We start from the raw sequence: 18624 nt of genomic DNA on the forward strand, positions 1-18624 counted from the left end.
ACCCCGAGTATGGCTCTCACGAAGATGCTGAACGATATGAATATCTCACTGACGTCTACGAACACAAAGAGCACTGCGGCATTGACACTGCAATAGCACTGCATGGCCACAGGGTGGCGGTATTTCAACAGGAGCAACTGGCAGGAACATAGTGGGCGCGTGCACTATGGCATCCAGGTTCTGTTCTTTTTAACACACACACACACACACACACACACACACACACACACACACACACACACACACACACACACACACACACACACACACACACACACACACACACACAACACACACACACACACCTCCGATCATGGCCCACACATGTACTGTTATTCCACTTTGAACTAAAAGTTACAGAATCAACGATAGCACCATAATTGACAGAATGTTACTGGAGGAAATCACACTCTGTGTTTGATTTATAGGAAATACGTCCCAATAGATGTTTGTTTGAGCTTATTGTGTTGAATGATTACACAGAGCGTGACACTACAACGTTTAAATAAACCAGTGATTTTGATTCTTTACCCAGCCAGGACTCTAGCCATTTTGATTAGATACCCTCTTTGATCATGCTGAAAATGACATTAAATTATACTCAACAAGAGGAAAGTGTTTTTTTTTCTTTCTCTCTACTCTCCTTAGATGTTCAATTCATTTCATTTGTTAATTTTATTTACTTTCTTTTTTCCTCTTAGATAACAGTATTGTTTCTTTGTAGGCACCTCGGTGCTAAAATGTTAATATAATTATTTTAGAGAAGGACCAAAATTGTATGATATTGTTGTATGATGTACAAAATAACCTAGATGTTCATAGCAAGAGTGGTATGTGCCAAATAACCCATAGAAAACGTTTTGTTCTCTGACAATCATCTCTTCTAAGGGGCTTGCATTTCTGTCATAGTTCATGTTTGGTTGCTCTCTTCACACTCTGATATATTTGATTTTTGAGAGTGTTGTGTATTCTATTTATTTTTGGTTGTTCACAATATGAAGCGGAAAAATGAAAACTAAGTGTCGTTTTGTCCCTCTTGTTTCTCGTCGCCGACGGAGCGAGCACCTATTGGAACCTGAGTGAGATTCAGAATCTCTTGTTTTGTTGCGTTTTAGTGTGCCAAAATGGAAAAGAATCCATGAACTCATCTGTTGTTATTATTTATAGTGAAAGAGTTAGCTGTAGCTTTGTTTTAGGTCCTGTTCGGCATCATAACACCTTACCAGGCTTCGGTGTGTCCTGTTTCAAGTTCAACCATTTCAACCAGTATGCTGAATGTTTTTCTTCAAAGGTCGAAGACTCACATAGTGACCATTTTGGGCAACACTCTCCTTGAATGTCAGGAAAGGGCATTATAATGTCATCCTTATATGATTCTTCCTTTTTTCTTTTCTTTTTTTTTTTTTAACCCAGTTGTATATCGTCAGTCCCTGTTTTGTTTTTTGTTTTGTTTTTTCCATGGGGTTAGAGTTAGGGCTATCATTACTGATAAATGCTCATTTAAATAATCACAAAATTTAGACTATATCAACGTCCGACCCTAACTGTGTCACAGTTTGACGGGCGAATAATTAGTTGCATTACGGAGTAAAAGAATCACTGGTGCAAAAGACAAATTATTTAAACAAATTCAGCACACACACACATACAAATGTACCAGAATGTATATATATATATCATTGCTGGTGTTAATGGTTATACCTTAACTGTCCTCCTAACACATGTAAAACATGTTTAGTTACAGATGTGTGTTTCTGAATTTGCGGTGAAAGGGAATAGTCCTACTTAATCATAATCCTAATTTTTGGCTTCCCTAATCTTCATAGGTCACACACAGAGCACGTAGTCCGTAATGGTCGTCAACAAGGTGGATATGCCACTTACGGAAGAGCATGAGGCATTTACTGTAGATAACTGTAGATAACTGTAGGAGACAAAGGCGGGAGGGAGGGTGAGCTCTGTTGATCATTGTTACCTTGATCCTCCTGTCATAATAGGACTATTGAGAATATAGGCCTGATGCTGTACTTTCAAAATAGCACTTAAACCACATGGGTCCAAGCCATACATTGATCAAGGCTTTGGTCTCTTGAACTGAGAACACACAGAGTTGTTCTTTCTATTTTTGGTTGGGTTTTTATTTTTTTGTTTGTTTGTTTGTTTGCTTTTTTTCTTTCTCGTCAAAACTTGGTTCACTTTGAGTAGATGAGCAACTCAAGCTCAAAACGGAAAGAAACAAACAAACAAAAACTCTGATACTGAAGCACTGTAATTTTTTCTTTCATAATAGCCAGTGATAGTTTGATGCTAAGACTGCTGCATCGTCTCACTTTTTTTAAAGGCCGAGGTTTGGGGTGTTCCTTTTTTAACACTAGCTACTGAATGAGGTTTCATTCACAGTTAACACATTGTTGTACAACACCTGGTTATATAATGCAAATACCTTGGTTACTACATTTTTTGGGGTTGACTATATATAATGTTTGTCATGTACTACTGTAATAAATACGCGCTGTGTAAAGCAAAGCCAACGTTGGAAAGTATTCTGGCAAATGATCACTGACACATGGTTCAGCATAGTAGAACATGGTTGCTGTCCCCCTGCCCATCCCCCCACTGTTACAGGATAAAGTAAAAAAAAAAGAAAGAAGATCTATATATACATATTGTTTCTTTTTAATTGTATAGTATTTTAAGGATTATAATAAAAAAACAGCAATGGTGCATTTGTCTGAAGAAGAAAACAAAATCATTGGAAAAAAATGGGTTTAAATGGATGGTGCTTGTTTCGTTTGAGTTGTAATATCGCCTCTGTTATGTTTATTGAAAACAGAAAAAAAAAATTATTGTGCATGACGTGTTTAGCGGTCATAATAATGATGTCCATTTGTGAAATGTGTATCAAATAAAAAAAAGAATAAAATGAATCCGTAGATGCACTTATTGTACATGTGGTTTAGGTTTTAGTAGGTTTGACTTCAAGTTCTTGACTGCCTTACGAATGTACCGGGCAGATGGCTCTGAAATACATAGAAGAGAGACAGACTGGTGGAAGAAGAAATTAAAAAAAAAAAAAAAAAAAAGGATTGTAGAATAATATTGAACAATTCTGAAATTGCAGTTCTTTTGATGCTTGTGATTATTGAAGATGTACTTTAGAGAAATTTCATTGAAAAAAATATGACTCCGATGTTAATTCTGTAGAATAGAAATGTATACCAAATGTAATCTTTCCAATGCTATGAAGAATTTATACATGAAATTGATATGCAATAAAAACCTGTGTGCTTTTTAAATCAAACGTATACCGTGTATCTGTGAACTGAGACCAAGTAGTGTTTTTTCAAAGATACCTTTTTGACAGAAAAAATAAAAACATTATTCTGAAAGAAGTAGGCAGTATTTCCTAGTAGTTGCAATTCACCGTTTGTCAGCCTTCTACTGTGGAAATGTTTGCCTGAAGATAAATATTTGAAATGTTGCATGGTTTTAGAGGTAGGCCTATAGTCTTTACAAAATTCGGAAAAATAACATGGAGCTTAATGGCAGATTTGTGCGCCTCAAAAAACACGTTCACCTATAGAAACTCCTACTTTTTATAATTCACCTAACTGTGGACACACATGCTTGAATGTTTTACTTTGAAATGTTTTGTAGTTTTGGATATATTTAACTTTTAAATTTTAAATGTGAAAACTTTGGCACCTCGCTGTTCCTACATACCGGTACTTTAACCGAGTAACTTGATTCACAATTAAAAAATTCCACATGCATGCTTGAGATTTTTAATTATAATTATAATAATTTGTAGTTTTTGAAATATTTAACTTTTGTCAATGACAATGGACATTTAAAGGAGAGAAAAATCAAAACATGAGTGTCAATTATTCAGATACAGAGGTATTTTGATTTGATTCCATGACCTTCTGTTGATGAGTAAAGAGCTTTTCCAACTAAGCCACCCAAACATGCATATTTTAGGTGCCCAGTGCATTTTCAAAGACATTTTGAGTTACTCATGCATATTTTTACAAAGACATTCCAAAGTACTCCATCATCAAACTACAGGTAGACTGTGGTTCGAATATGGAACCTCTCTGCTGAAAGTCAGATCATTAGACCACTTTTATTTATAGAGTTCAGATGGTGATTTCATTGTACCCAGGTTTCTCATTTCACTGCAGCTGCACTAAAGCACCAGGTCCACTAGGGGGCAGACATGCAGCTACTTGGTCAGACATCATTTCTGTTAAGCAATGTCATTGGGCATCCAGGTGTCAATCAACTCTAGTTGGGTGGGACTCAATTCAAAAAGCAGGAAGGAAACAGTGAGAGAAACAGGTGAAAACAGGAATGTTTATGAATTAAATAATCTGGTAAAAGTTGTCACCAAATGAAGCAGGCCAGGGATAATAAATACCTGTGTGGACATATCAGCATATTAGTGTGTTTGGAGCTGGGTTTTCACTCAGTATTTCTACCATAACCAGCTGACATTAATAACTAACTACTAACTACTAGCCTGGAGGAGAAGAGAGTGTGGGAGACATTTCAACAGGTTTCTGAGTAAGTATGGACGCTGTCTGACCTAGAATGTCTGTGATGATATCACTTACCTTTCACAATGTCACCGACAGGAGGGCATAGGAGTCATCTATGGCTTTATACTGTATATGAAATACATAAATTAAAGGATTATTATCACATTCACAGCCAATCTAGGACTACAGTGGGACCTTTAACAGTGTTGTGGTGTTTGGGATAGTGTGCTTATAGGACCTGTTACCAAAGCTGTGCAGTAGAGGTGATCAGGACTTGTTACTGTACACCAGAGGATCCAGGTACAGACAGACAGACAGACAGACAGACAGACAGACAGACAGACAGACAGACAGACAGACAGACAGACAGTAAGTACTGTGTTCTCCAGCTCACCCAAACTCATCTTGTTGGGGTACTGCTTGCAAAAATATAGCTATACATTCTCTGATCTATAAGCTCACAATGTATCGCAATACGACACGTTGTGAGCTTGCCTTGTAGATCGGCTATTTCCACTACTTTTAATTTTGACTATAACATTATTAAATATGGCCTATAATTGATATATTCCTTCCGATGTTCAAAGGACAAATTAAACAGGAAGAAGTGCTCATCCGAGCACAGGTTTGTGCAATTATTTGTATGACAATCAATCAAGTGAAATGTCATGATGGTGACACTGATATAGGATCCGATATTTATTATACTCTTTATTACCAGTAAGACGCCCTAAGGGCGAGAAGCAAGGTTGTGCTGAAACAACAGAGACAGACACAATATGTCCATATATGGGCATTCCCAAATATGGGCTTAATATTGATGATATCAGGGACCTCCATATATGGGCATAAAATGGACTTGGCCACATATGGAGCGTGACGGACTGACTGACGCATGCACACACTCACATGATCTGCAGGTTTTCATACTAGTAAGACGCCTCAGGGCGACATGTGACCTCAAGGTCGCGCCAATTCTTGGCCATTTGGCCAGTGATGTATATCGGACCAGTTACCCATATATGGAGACCCCTGCATGATAGTCAACAATGTTGTCAAAACATGCTCATATATGGGCATTACCAAATATGGGCATTCCCAGATATGTCCTTAATATTGACGACATTGGGACAGGTCTCCATATGGGCATAAAACGTAGACCTATGTTAATTAGTAAAGCCAAGCAGGGTCTGGGTTTGATTCCTGGAGATCTCCATATATGGGCATAACATAACAGGGCATCATCTGGGAATGCCCATACTGTATATGGACACTTTATTTATTGTATCCTTTATTAATATATATATATACATATTAACATATACATAATTATATAGACTTAATATTAACGTTTTTGGGGAAGGTAGGGTGTAAATCAGAGTAAAGCAGGCTCTTGGACCAGTTAGGGCCTGGGATTGATGACATCAGAAATCATAATAAGAAATCAATTCAAATGAGCAATAGTACCTCCCGGCCACCAAAGGGGCGCTGTTGCGCAGCTGCAACAACATTGTTTTCAAAGAAGAAATGCAGGAAAAACCTCGAAAAACAGAGCGGAGAGAAAAGGCACTCGGACATAGACTTGGTAAAAAGCATTTTTATTGAAAACAACGGACTATTACATTGTGAAAAGTTACGCCAGAGTCGGTAAGCGATATGAGAACTCCTGCGTAGTCTTATATTTTTCATTGGTGCATGTGTCGAGCAACTAGATGAGATTTGGTCGAGCCTGCAGTGGTAGTGTATGACAAAGCTGTAAGACGCTCCTGCAGACATCCCCCGTCACAATGCGGAAGTCGCTGCAGGTGCGGCTTAATGTAAGGCTAATATATATCGGTGACATCAGGGATCTTCATATATGGGCATAAAAGGGATTCTGGGGAATACCCATGTATGGACTTTTACATAGGTGATGTCACCTGTGATATCACCTGTGATGTCACAGTGACAAGGGAACCAACTGTAAAAATGTGGACTGACTGACTGACTGACTGACTGACACAGACAGACGGAGACAAGCTGCGACGTTTCTCATGGTAAACTGCGACCTTTCGGTCGCAAATATACATAGCTATATTTTTGCAAGCAGTACCCCAACAAGATGAGTTTGGGTGAGCTGGAGAACATACTTACTGACTGACTGACTGACTGACTGACTGACTGACTGACTGTCTGTCTGTCTGTACCTGGATCCTCTGGTGGGTTACACACCGCTATTCCGGCGCACCCCTATTTCGAACGTAGACTTCCATTATTCGTAATAGCGGTGGTTCCAATTTTTATATAAGACCCCGCTACTCCGAATAGCCTATTATTTAGGCTATTATTTAATATTTAGTCCATGAGTCCCTACACTGTTCGAACAGTGTTTAGGGCGGCGCAGTCCGTCTGTCTCTGTCTCTGTCTCTCTCTCTCTCTCTCTCTGTCTCTGTCTCTGTGTGTCTCTCTCTCTCTCTCTCTCTTAACTTCTGTATCAGTCTTGTGATTACAACGTAATAAAACAATATATGTTGAAATGTAACCATCAGATGCCTGCATCAAAGATAGGCCGCCGCCTACAGCCCTCCAATAAGCCACTCACACATTCAGAAGAAGGCCTTTCTCTCTCCTAAATGATTCTAATTTCACTGTCATGTCAAGTCAGCAGCAGAAGTAGGCATTTATCAACAGTGAATTCATTATTTCAGACTTCGCGCTAGGATTTTAAACTGCCGGTCACCGTGACCGGTATGATTAAAATTTACCGGACATAATAATTGTAATGTAGTAGCCTACAAGCAGATGCACAAACAGCCAATAGGCAACAGTTAAAGTATTAGGCTTACTGCATTGCATGGGACTGAAATTGAATGAAAAGTAGGCTAAAAAAAAACAGCTTCAATCTTGCATAAGGGAATTCATTGGACTATAATCGCGCAGGCTGTGTCTGCATGTGGCACACTGCTTTCACAATCATGTTTCATGCCAACAATACAATACCATGTCTTGACAATTGCGTGGGTCTGCGCAATTGTTTCATAAGGTTGATACTTGATAGATGAGCAATGAATTAAAAAGGCTACTCAGTAGGCCTACTCACTGTCGAGTGGTGACACAGTCAGTGAGTGCATCCATGCGCACGTTATGCAACTTTGGGAGAGTTGAAAACTAAGACTTTGGTGGTGTTCTTCCTACTGTCTCCACTCCATCTCCTCATAAAGAACTTAAATCAATTGTATCATGTTTGTTCATGGGTTGATTGTTGACCGTGCGTGCATTCCTTAATTCCCATGGCTTTTTACATGCATTGCGTGCATGCATCGCAAACTGAAATGAGAGAGAGACAGACAGACAGAGAGAGAGCGGGGGAGCGGGCGAGAGAGAGAGGAGAGAGGGGGGGATGAGCGCAAGGGGAGAGAGTCCTAAACAAATCATTGAGAGGGAATGGGTGATGGGTGTTTCTAAGTAATGAGCGCGAGAGGTGAGGTGAGAGGGGGGGGGGGAGAGTCTTATATTCGGAATAAAGGTGTCTTTCAATTTTGTTTCGGAATAGGGGTCCGTCGGAATAACGGTGTTTCGGAATAGTGGTCCGTCCCCCCTCTGGTGTACAGTAACAAGTCCTGATCACCTCTACTGCACAGCTTTGGTAACAGGTCCTATAAGCAGGGTTGCCAACAGAGGACTGTCAGAATCCAGGAGATTTCTATTTTTTGTAAATAATCATCTACATATTATTTAATATATATGTCACAGCCTCTTTGACCTGGCTTGTAGTGTCCATATGGTGTTCTCCCTTTATGTGTGCTTTTCCCACAGAGCCTATGGGTGTCGGCCAATGAGGTTGATGATTAGGTGCATTGGGAGCACCTGGCCAGTACTCCCTGGAGCCCTACATAAGACTGGGTGGCAAGCTAGTCTCTCTTTCCCTGTCCAGATGATGACAGCACCCCTTTTGTTTGCTTTCCCTTATGTTTGAGTTTGCACACTCTACAACACCCCATGCTACACCTACCACACATCCATGCATTGCTGACACGACTGATTACTGAACTACACATCTGTTATGTGCCTGCACATATGCACACCTCACTATACAGCATGATGACCATATTTGTTCACTAATGATTATTTGTCCTCTGGTTTAGTGTCCACCCTGACTGGCTGGCTCTTATCTGCTCTGCTGCTGTTTCTATGCATGGCTATTGGCTAGACATTCAACCTTCAACTCAACTGATGATTGGCTTGGTTTCTCTGCCCTGTGTCAGCTGCTCTCCATCTGTGATTAGGGCCTAGGCTAGCTAGTGTTAGTCAGCTCCCATGAGTCCCCCAGCACCCCAACAGCGAACACCCAACATGTGGTTCCTTAAGTTTTCCTGTATTTGTTAAGTTCTGATGGGTTGGTCGTAAGTATTATTTGGTTGTTTTTCGTGATCATAGTTTAGCTTTTTATTTTGTTTTGGTAGTTTATGGGAGCTGTGGTGGGTCGACGGCCACATAGTGGCTGGCCCACCCAGCTCCCCTCTTTTGTTAGTGGCCAGCCTGTCCTTTTCTTTTGTTTGGTTAGGATTTTTGTTAGGTCTTACAGTAGTTTGTTACACTTGTGTTTCTTTGCAACATATTCCACTATTTGGTGTGTAACAATAAAAGCACTTGAATGATGCACCAGCTTTTATGTAAAATAAAGATTCAATGCTTTTTGAGACCTGACTTTGTCCGTTTATTATGTTATAGCCCTTGGTATTTGAGCCATATTTAAAGGGTTGTAACAGCCCAAACTCTTTAAAGTATTACATTTTGTTAAGTTATTTTTACATTTAAAACCACTACCATGTGTCCTCCTCAGTTTGTCATGGCCCCACAGGCTGGGCTGTGACACATACACATTTAATTATATATTTAATAATTCAGTTAATTGAGAAACCTTATAAACTTTAAAGTTTCTAAATGTTTTTTAATAGTGTGATGATACTTGCCTATTGTAGCACTTTGAGATTGTCACGAATGTGAAGTGCATTATAAATATAAATATTGTTAGCCTTTTTTAATGCAACTGTCTAAAGTGAGAGGCAAAACAAGAAAAACTTGTGGCTGAAACTGCTATAGTTTTGATCATCTGAAACTAAGAAATCCATATGACAAAAAGGGTATGAATTTTAATGACATTACTTGGGCTAAAATGAAGGAAAAAAACCTGTTTGCTTTAAAGTGCTTTCATGTGTAAATGCAGGTGCAGACTCAGTAAAAGTACAAATGTTCAAACAGATTTAAACAATAACCTGGAATAGAACTCAGTTGTGTCAAAATGAACCCTGATCATCAGGGGGTGATCTAGTAGATTCAGTCATTCTATCAGGGGTAGAGGTGTTTGCAGTGGATTTTCATCTTTTGACCTGTCATCTCTCCTTTTAACTTTAAATATAACCTCCAAAATCCTATTAGTGTGAAAGGCCTGGTGGTGCAAGAGTAAAGCAGATGCCTCACAACCTGAAGGTTGAGGGTTTGAATCTTGGTCAGGGAATGTCTTCATTTTTCTTGTTTTTAAGGCGATGAGGGCGGAGAGAGCCCAGCTCCCTCTTCACGCCCTCTTTTAGCCCCGGTGGAAGAGGGAGGAGTTTGCTGCTGCCACACCTCCAGGGGGAGGTGCTTTAGAAATGTACATATTAAGTTAAATTATTTTTATTCAACATTTTCTTTAATTTATTGTTTTTTATTTTCTTTAATTTTTTTTATTTTTATTTATTGTTTTTTTTTATTTTCTTTAATTTATTGTTTTTTTTTTATTTTCTTCCTTTATGTGAGTGATTATTCCCAAGTAATTTTTGTGGTTCAAGTTTTTTTTTTTTTGATTTGTTTTTTTATTTATAGGTGAGCTGACCCATGAGCAGTTTTATTGTGTCACTTTTTGTTGGGACATTTGAGTACCTTTTAGTTAACCCTTTTAGCACTTTTTAGTTAGTTTATTGGCTTTTGTTGTCATTTTGAGTTTTGAGATGTTTCAGTTTTGTTTGGGGTTTGAACCTGGAACTTTTGACTTATAAACCTTGGCTTTAACCATTGAGCCATACTGGCATGGATAATTCAATGGCGGAGGTAATATTTAACCCAACTTTTAGAATTTAGATGGACAGTGAAAATATCCAGTGGGGAATTGAACTCCTCACACTTGGTTTGTTAAACCTGTGATTATCTCTTGAGCCATGCTGGCATGGATGACATAATGGCGGAGGTAATATTTAACCCAACTTTTAGAATTTAGATGGACAGTGAAAATATCTAGTGGGGAATTGTACTCCACACCCTTGGATTGTTAAACCTGTGATTATCTCCTGAGCCACGCTGGCATGGATAACTCAATAGCGAAGGTAATACTTAACCAAACTTTTAGAATTTAGATGGACAGCGAAAATATACAGTGGGGTATTGAACTCCTCACCTTTAATTTGTTAAACCTGTGTTCATCCCTTGAGCCACACTGGCATGGATGATACAATGCCGAAGGTAATAATTAACCCAACTTTTAGAATTTAGATGGACAGCGAAAATATCCAGTGGGGAATTGAACGCATCGCCTGTGGTTTGTTTAACCTGTGTTCATCTCTTGAGCCACACTGGCACGGATGATAAAATGGCGAAGGTAATACTTAACCCAACTTTTAGAATTTAGATGGACAGCGAAAATATCCAGTGGGGAATTTAACTCCTCACCTTTGGTTTGTTAAACCTGTGTTCATCTCTTGAGCCATACTGGCATGGATAATTTAATGGCGGAGGTAATATTTAACCCAACTTTTAGAATTTAGATGGACAGTGAAAATATCCAGTGGGGAATTGAACTCCTCACCCTTGGTTTGTTAAACCTGTGATTATCTCTTGAGCCATGCTGGCATGGATGACATAATGGCGGAGGTAATATTTAACCCAACTTTTAGAATTTAGATGGACAGTGAAAATATCCAGTGGGGAATTGTACTCCACACCCTTGGATTGTTAAACCTGTGATTATCTCCTGAGCCACGCTGGCATGGATGACTCAATAGCGAAGGTAATACTTAACCAAACTTTTAGAATTTAGATGGACAGCGAAAATATACAGTGGGTATTGAACTCCTCACCTTTAGTTTGTTAAACCTGTGTTCATCCCTTGAGCCACACTGGCATGGATGATACAATGCCGAAGGTAATAATTAACCCAACTTTTAGAATTTAGATGGACAGCGAAAATATCCAGTGGGGAATTGAACGCATCGCCTGTGGTTTGTTTAACCTGTGTTCATCTCTTGAGCCACACTGGCACGGATGATAAAATGGCGAAGGTATTACTTAACCCAACTTTTAGAATTTAGATGGACAGCGAATATATCCAATGGGGAGTTGAACACCTCACCCTTGGTTTGTTAAACCTGTGATTATCGCTTAAGCCACACTGGCATGGAAGATACAATGGCAAAGGTAATACTTAACCCAACCTTTAGAATTTAGATGGACAGCGAAAATATCCAGTGGGGAATTGAACGCATCGCCTGTGGTTTGTTTAACCTGTGTTCATCTCTTGAGCCACACTGGCACGGATGATAAAATGGCGAAGGTAATACTTAACCCAAATTTTAGAATTTAGATGGACAGCGAAAATATCCAGTGGGGAATTGAACTCCTCACCTTTGGTTTGTTAAACCTGTGTTTATCTCTTGAGCCACACTGGCATGTGAGATACAATGGCGGAGGTAATATTTAACTCAACTTTTAGAATTTAGATGGACAGCGAAAATATCCAGTGGGGAATTGTACTCCACACCCTTGGATTATTAAACCTGTGATTATCTCCTGAGCCACGCTGGCATGGATGACACAATAGCGAAGGTAATACTTAACCAAACTTTTAGAATTTAGATGGACAGCGAAAATATCCAGTGGGGAATTGTACTCCACACCCTTGGATTGTTAAAACTGTGATTATCTCCTGAGCCACGCTGGCATGGATGACTCAATAGCGAAGGTAATACTTAACCAAACTTTTAGAATTTAGATGGACAGCGAAAATATACAGCGGGGTATTGAACTCCTCACCTTTAGTTTGTTAGATCACTAGACACCAGACTATATCACCAAATCTCCCGTAATCATGATGCGCTTTGTGTTGAGTCAGGCAGAGTTAATCTGGCACAAAATAAATATGCTGAGCCCCATTTAAAGCTGATAGAAATAAAAACATAAAACATTGAAAATTTAGTTCATACAGATCGGGTCAGGGGAGGGTAGGCTGGGCGAGGTTTGTTTTGCGTTTTCCCGGGGGAAGCCATGATGGTCTTTTTCTTATTAGAGGAACAACAAACAACGTTACAAAAGAAGAAAAAAAAAGAAGCCATTTAACAGCATGTTTGTCTAAGCATATCCCAAACACCACAACTGTTATAATAAATTATGAATAATGTTAAATAAAGAATATGGATAAATCCATAACCAAAATAAGAGAGACGAGCCAAAGGACAATCCATAAATTGCTGTATTTGAAGAGAGTCAGACAAGGAGACAATACAGTGAGCATACCATAGTGGTAGCTTTCTAAATCTCGCTCTCTTCCAAGATGGAAGTTAACATGTATATAAAGAGTACAGTTATGACAGTAAGAATCGTGGGACTCATTCATTCGTTCCCAGATCATAACAAGGAAGACAGTGACACGTAGTGTTGGTAATTTTCCACTAGTGACATACAGTATAAACCAAAACATGATTATATCATGGCAACCAAAGTTACTATGACCTGTAATCTATTAGCCTGAGCCATGAGCTTTACAGCCTATACTGTCAGTTCAGTTCATAATATATCCTTATATGGTCATATGAGCCTCAAACACAAATCATAGAATTATGTATCATAATTCTACCCTATCAACAACACTGTTAAAGGTCCCACTGTAGTCCTAGATTGGCTGTGATATTCCTTTAATTTATGTATTTCATATACAGTATAAAGCCATAGATGACTCCTATGCCCTCCTGTGTCGGTGACATTGTGAAATGTAAGTGATATCATCACAGACATTCTATAGGGCTGAAGTTGTCAGACAGCGTCCATACTTACTCAGAAACCTGTTGAAATGTCTCCCACACTCTCTTCTCCTCCAGGCTAGTGTGTTGTAAGTAGTTAGTTATTAATGTCAGCTGGTTATGGTAGAAATACCCAGAGTGAAAACCCAGCTCCAAACACACTAACATGCTGATATGTCACAGGTATTCATTATCCCTGGCCTGCTTCATTTGGTGACAACTTTTACCAGATTATTTAATTCATAAACATCTCTGTTTTCACCTGTTTCTCTCACTCCTTCCTGGTTTTTTAATTGAGTCCCACCCAACTAGAGTTGATTGACACCTGGATGCCCAATGACATTGCGAAATTATGTCTGACCAAGTAGCTGCATGTCTGCCCCCTAGTGGACCTGTTGCTTTAGTGCAGCTGCAGTGAAATGAGAAACCTGGGTACAAATCACCATCTGAACTCTAAGAGGAGAGCTGTGCCCTGAGTTTCTGACAGGTAATAAAGTGGTCTAATGATCTGACTTTCAGCAGAGAGGTTCCATAAATTATTTTATACTTTAGCTATTGAGAAATAACAGATATACAAGCTCACTATAAGATCTGCTATTTTTGAAAAGTCAGGAAAATGTGTGCAAATCTTTGAATATATGTATTTTTTAAGCGAACATTTGTAACTCAAATTTTTCTTCTGGGGGGGTCCCTGGAACTAATTTTGAGATGGGGGTCCGTGGCCAAATACATATCATTTTGGGGGTCCTTCACGTGAAAATGTTTGAGCACCACTGACATAGAAGCGTTGTGAGCTTGTATATCTCTGCTATTTTTCAATAGTTAAAGCGCCCAGAGCCCAGAATTTTGTGCGACACCCCTTCTTATTAGTATTTATTGCTCAATGAAAATATGCGCGGAGCAGCAGACTGTCTTCACTCACACTTTCAGCAGTCTGGACAGATTTTTGTTCGGGGTCAGTCTACCCTCCTGCAGGTTTAAAAAACATTACATAAAAAAAAAAATAATAATAAATGGGTGAAATTAAGGCAAGTTTGATCAAGTGTTCCTGTCTCTACATTTCTATCCTATAGGTAAGGCCATTACAACACAGTTTTGTTAAGTTATCATTTTACAGTTTAAATGTCTTCATACATCAAATCATGTTGATAAATAATATGATAATATGAAGAAGAAAAAAAGAGAGAGAAAGCACAGTCAGTATTTTGTCTACTTCCTTTATTTGATGATACATTGATGACAGTGTAAACAACAAAGTTGGACATCCCATGCACCTTAGTTTCTGGTCATCACCTGGAGAATGTAAAACATAAAAGCATTTTTATAAGCAATTATCTAGAGACACTCTGGCCTGTGTGCTTCTTACCTAGTAAGAATAAGTATAATTCCACACTAAGCCACATGCTGTATTTATAGCAGGAGAAATACGCAACCATTATTTCTGGATATACTGTATCTCAGTTAACTCAACTTTAAGAATCCTTACTTCTATACGCTTTAACATAATGGTTAAAATGTAAAATACAAATGATGGTTCGGTTATATTTATTTACAACTTTAAAGGAGTAGTTCACCCCAAAAATGACTATTTCCAATTGATTACTCATGCCATGGAGACTTGTGTTCAATAATATTTTTTGTATTTGTCGCATTATTACTACAAAAGAAACATTTTTGTAAATTTACCCCCATTGATTCCAGATGGGGACCCAAATGCATTACTCCCCATCCGGGTCCCCATACGGAATTACTATAATCAAATCTTCGTCTTATTAATGCGACAAATACAACAAAATATTATTGAACTCAAGTCTCCATGGCATGAGCAATCAATAGGAAAAAAAAAACATTTTGGGGGTGAACTACTCCTTTAATGCATATGGCACATCAAGTTAAATACTATAAAACAGTGGTTCTCAAAGTGGTCCTTGGGTGGAGGTACCAGGGGTCCCCAGCACAATTTGTTAATATAGTGTGGTGTCACAATCCTTAGTAGTTTTGTGGTTCAAGTCTTTTTTGGGTTTATTGGTGATCTGACCCATGAGCAGTTTTATTGTTTCACTTTTTGTTGGGATATTTGAGTCCCTTGTAGAGCACTTTGGGGTTAGTTTATTGGCTTGTGTTGTGATTTTGAGTTTTGAGAGTTTTCAGTTTTGTTTGGGGTTTAAACCTGGAACCTTTGACTTATAAACCTTGGTTTTAACCATTGAGCCATACTGGCATGGATGATACAATGGCGGAGGTAATATTTAACCCAACTTTTAGAATTTAGATGGACAGTGAAAATATCCAGTGGGGAATTGAACTCCTCACCCTTGGTTTGTTAAACCTGTGATTATCTCTTGAGCCATGCTGGCATGGATAATATAATGTCGGTGGTAATATTTAACCCAACTTTTAGAATTTAGATGGACAGCGAAAATATCCAGTGGGGAATTGAACTCCTCACTTTTGGTTTGTTAAACCTGTGTTCATCTCTTGAGCCACACTGGCATGGTTGATAGAATGGCGGAGGTAATATTTAACTCAACTTTTAGAATTTAGATGGACAGTGAAAATATCCAGTGGGGAGTTGAACACCTCACCCTTGGTTGTTAAAACTGTGATTATCACTTAAGCCACACTGGCATGGAAGATACAATGGCAAAGGTAATACTTAACCCAACTTTTAGAATTTAGATGGACAACGAAAATATCCAGTGGGGAATTAAACTCCTCACCCTTGGATTGTTAAACCTGTGATTATCTCTTGAGCCATACTGGCATGGATGATATGATGGCGAAGGTAATATTTAACCCAACTTTTAGAATTTAGATGGACAGTGAAAATATCCAATGGGGAATTGACCTCCTCACCCTTGGTTTGTTAACCCTGTGATTATCTCTTAAGCCACACTTGCATGGATGGTACAATGGCAAAGCTAATACTTAACCCAACTTTTAGAATTTAGATGGACAGCGAATATATCCAGTGGAGAATTGAATTCCTCACCCTTGGTTTGTTAAACCTGTGATTATCTCTTGAGCCACACTGGCATGGATGATACAATGGCGAAGGTAATACTTAACCCAACTTTTAGAATTTAGATGGACAGCGAAAATATCCAATGGGGAATTGAACTTCTCGCCTGTGGTTTGTTTAACCTGTGTTCATCTCTTGAGCCACACTGGCATGGATGATAAAATGGCGAAGGTAATAGTTAACCCAACTTTTAGAATTTAGATGGACAGCAAAAATATCCAGTGGGGAATTAAACTCCTCACCCTTGGTTTGTTAAACCTGTGTTCATCTCTTGAGCCACAATGACATGAAAAACTTCTTCAGAGAACAGGCTTCAGTATTATGTTGATCATGGCCAGTAATAATGTCAGTATCATGTCCAGTATCATGTCAGTAATAATTATGGTCAGTATCATGGCCAGACAGGCCAGTATCATGGCCAGTATCATTTAAGTTATTCTATCAGGGGTAAAGGTGTTTGCAGTGGATTTTAATTTTCTGACCTGTCACCTCTCATTTCAACTTTAAGTATAACCTCCAAGATTGCATTAGTGTGCATGGCCTTGTGGTGCATGAGTGTATAGATGTCTCATTACCTGAAGGTTAAGGGTTTGAGTCTTGATCAAGGTATGTCTTCATTTTCTGTGTTTTTAAGGCGACAGGGGCGGAGACAGCCCAAGCTCCCTCCTCACACCCTCTTTTAGGCCCGGTCGGTGGAAGAGGGAGAAGCTTTAGAAATGTACATATTAAGTTAAATTGTTTATTCAACAATGTGTTTATTGGGGCTTTTTATATTATTATGTTCGTGTTTTACCCAGTAGTTTTGTGGTATTAATTCGGTTTATATGTGACGGTCATTGATTTTTCCCATTACCATTTTATTTGATAATTGTTTTGTTGAGACATTTGAGTTTCATTGTAGTGCACATTCAGTTTGATTTACCAGTTATCTTAATTGTTTGGTGAGTTGTGGTATTTCAGTTTGATTTGAGGTTTGAACCTGAAACCTTTGATTTGTAAACCTTGTATTTAACCTTTGAGCCACGCTGGCATGGATTACTCAATGGCGAACGTAATACTTAATCCAACTATTAGAATTTAGATGGACAGCAAAAATATCCTGTGGGAGATTTAAACTCCCTGCTTCAGTGAAAAAGTGAAAGATGATATTCATCCAGATTTTGGACTCCAGAGATCTTAAAGTTGTATGTCTGTCAGCCTCTGTGATTATCCAACACAACACACTGTCAAGGGCTGGGGCTTGAACCTCTGACCTCTCAACCTCAAGGCAATTACTCTATTCATTGAGCTGCAACGAGACAGACGTTTTCAAGCCATTGTCAAGCAAATCTGATCAATACAGATTTGGCCGCAGACCACTATCTGAAAACATGTAGTGCCAGGAGCTCCTATAAGAAAGATTTGTATTAAAAGATAAACAATGTAAGATGTTGGAGACAAATAATCAAGCTGGGGAATCAAACCTGTGACTCCCAATACGCCCAACACCATGCAATGACCCTCAAGCACCACTAGAGATCACTAGACACCAGACTATATCACCAAATCTCCCGTAATCATGATGCGCTTTGTTGAGTCAAGCCATGATGGTCTTTTTGAGCGGTGGTCACAACGCTCCTATACGTGGCCGTGTGTGTGGGTATGTCTGTCTGTCTCCGTGTCCGTAGCCTGCAGTAACCTTTTCTGACCACACATGTTAAGGGAGGGGCGCTGTTGCACACACACACACACACACACACACACACACACCACCGCTCAGTTCACACGAGTGTGATTTTTCTTATTAGAGGAACAACAAACAACGTTACAAAAGAAGAAAAAAAAAGAAGCCATTTAACAGCATGTTTGTCTATAAGCACACTATCCAAAACACCACAACACTGTTAAAGGTCCCACTGTAGTCCTAGATTGGCTGTGATATTCCTTTAATTTATGTATTTCATATACAGTATAAAGCCATAGATGACTCCTATGCCCTCCTGTGTCGGTGACATTGTGAAATGTAAGTGATATCATCACAGACATTCTAGGGCTG

This window comes from Nannobrachium achirus (genome assembly GCF_963921795.1).
Source record: "Nannobrachium achirus genome assembly, chromosome: 9".
NCBI lineage: Eukaryota > Metazoa > Chordata > Actinopteri > Myctophiformes > Myctophidae > Nannobrachium > Nannobrachium achirus.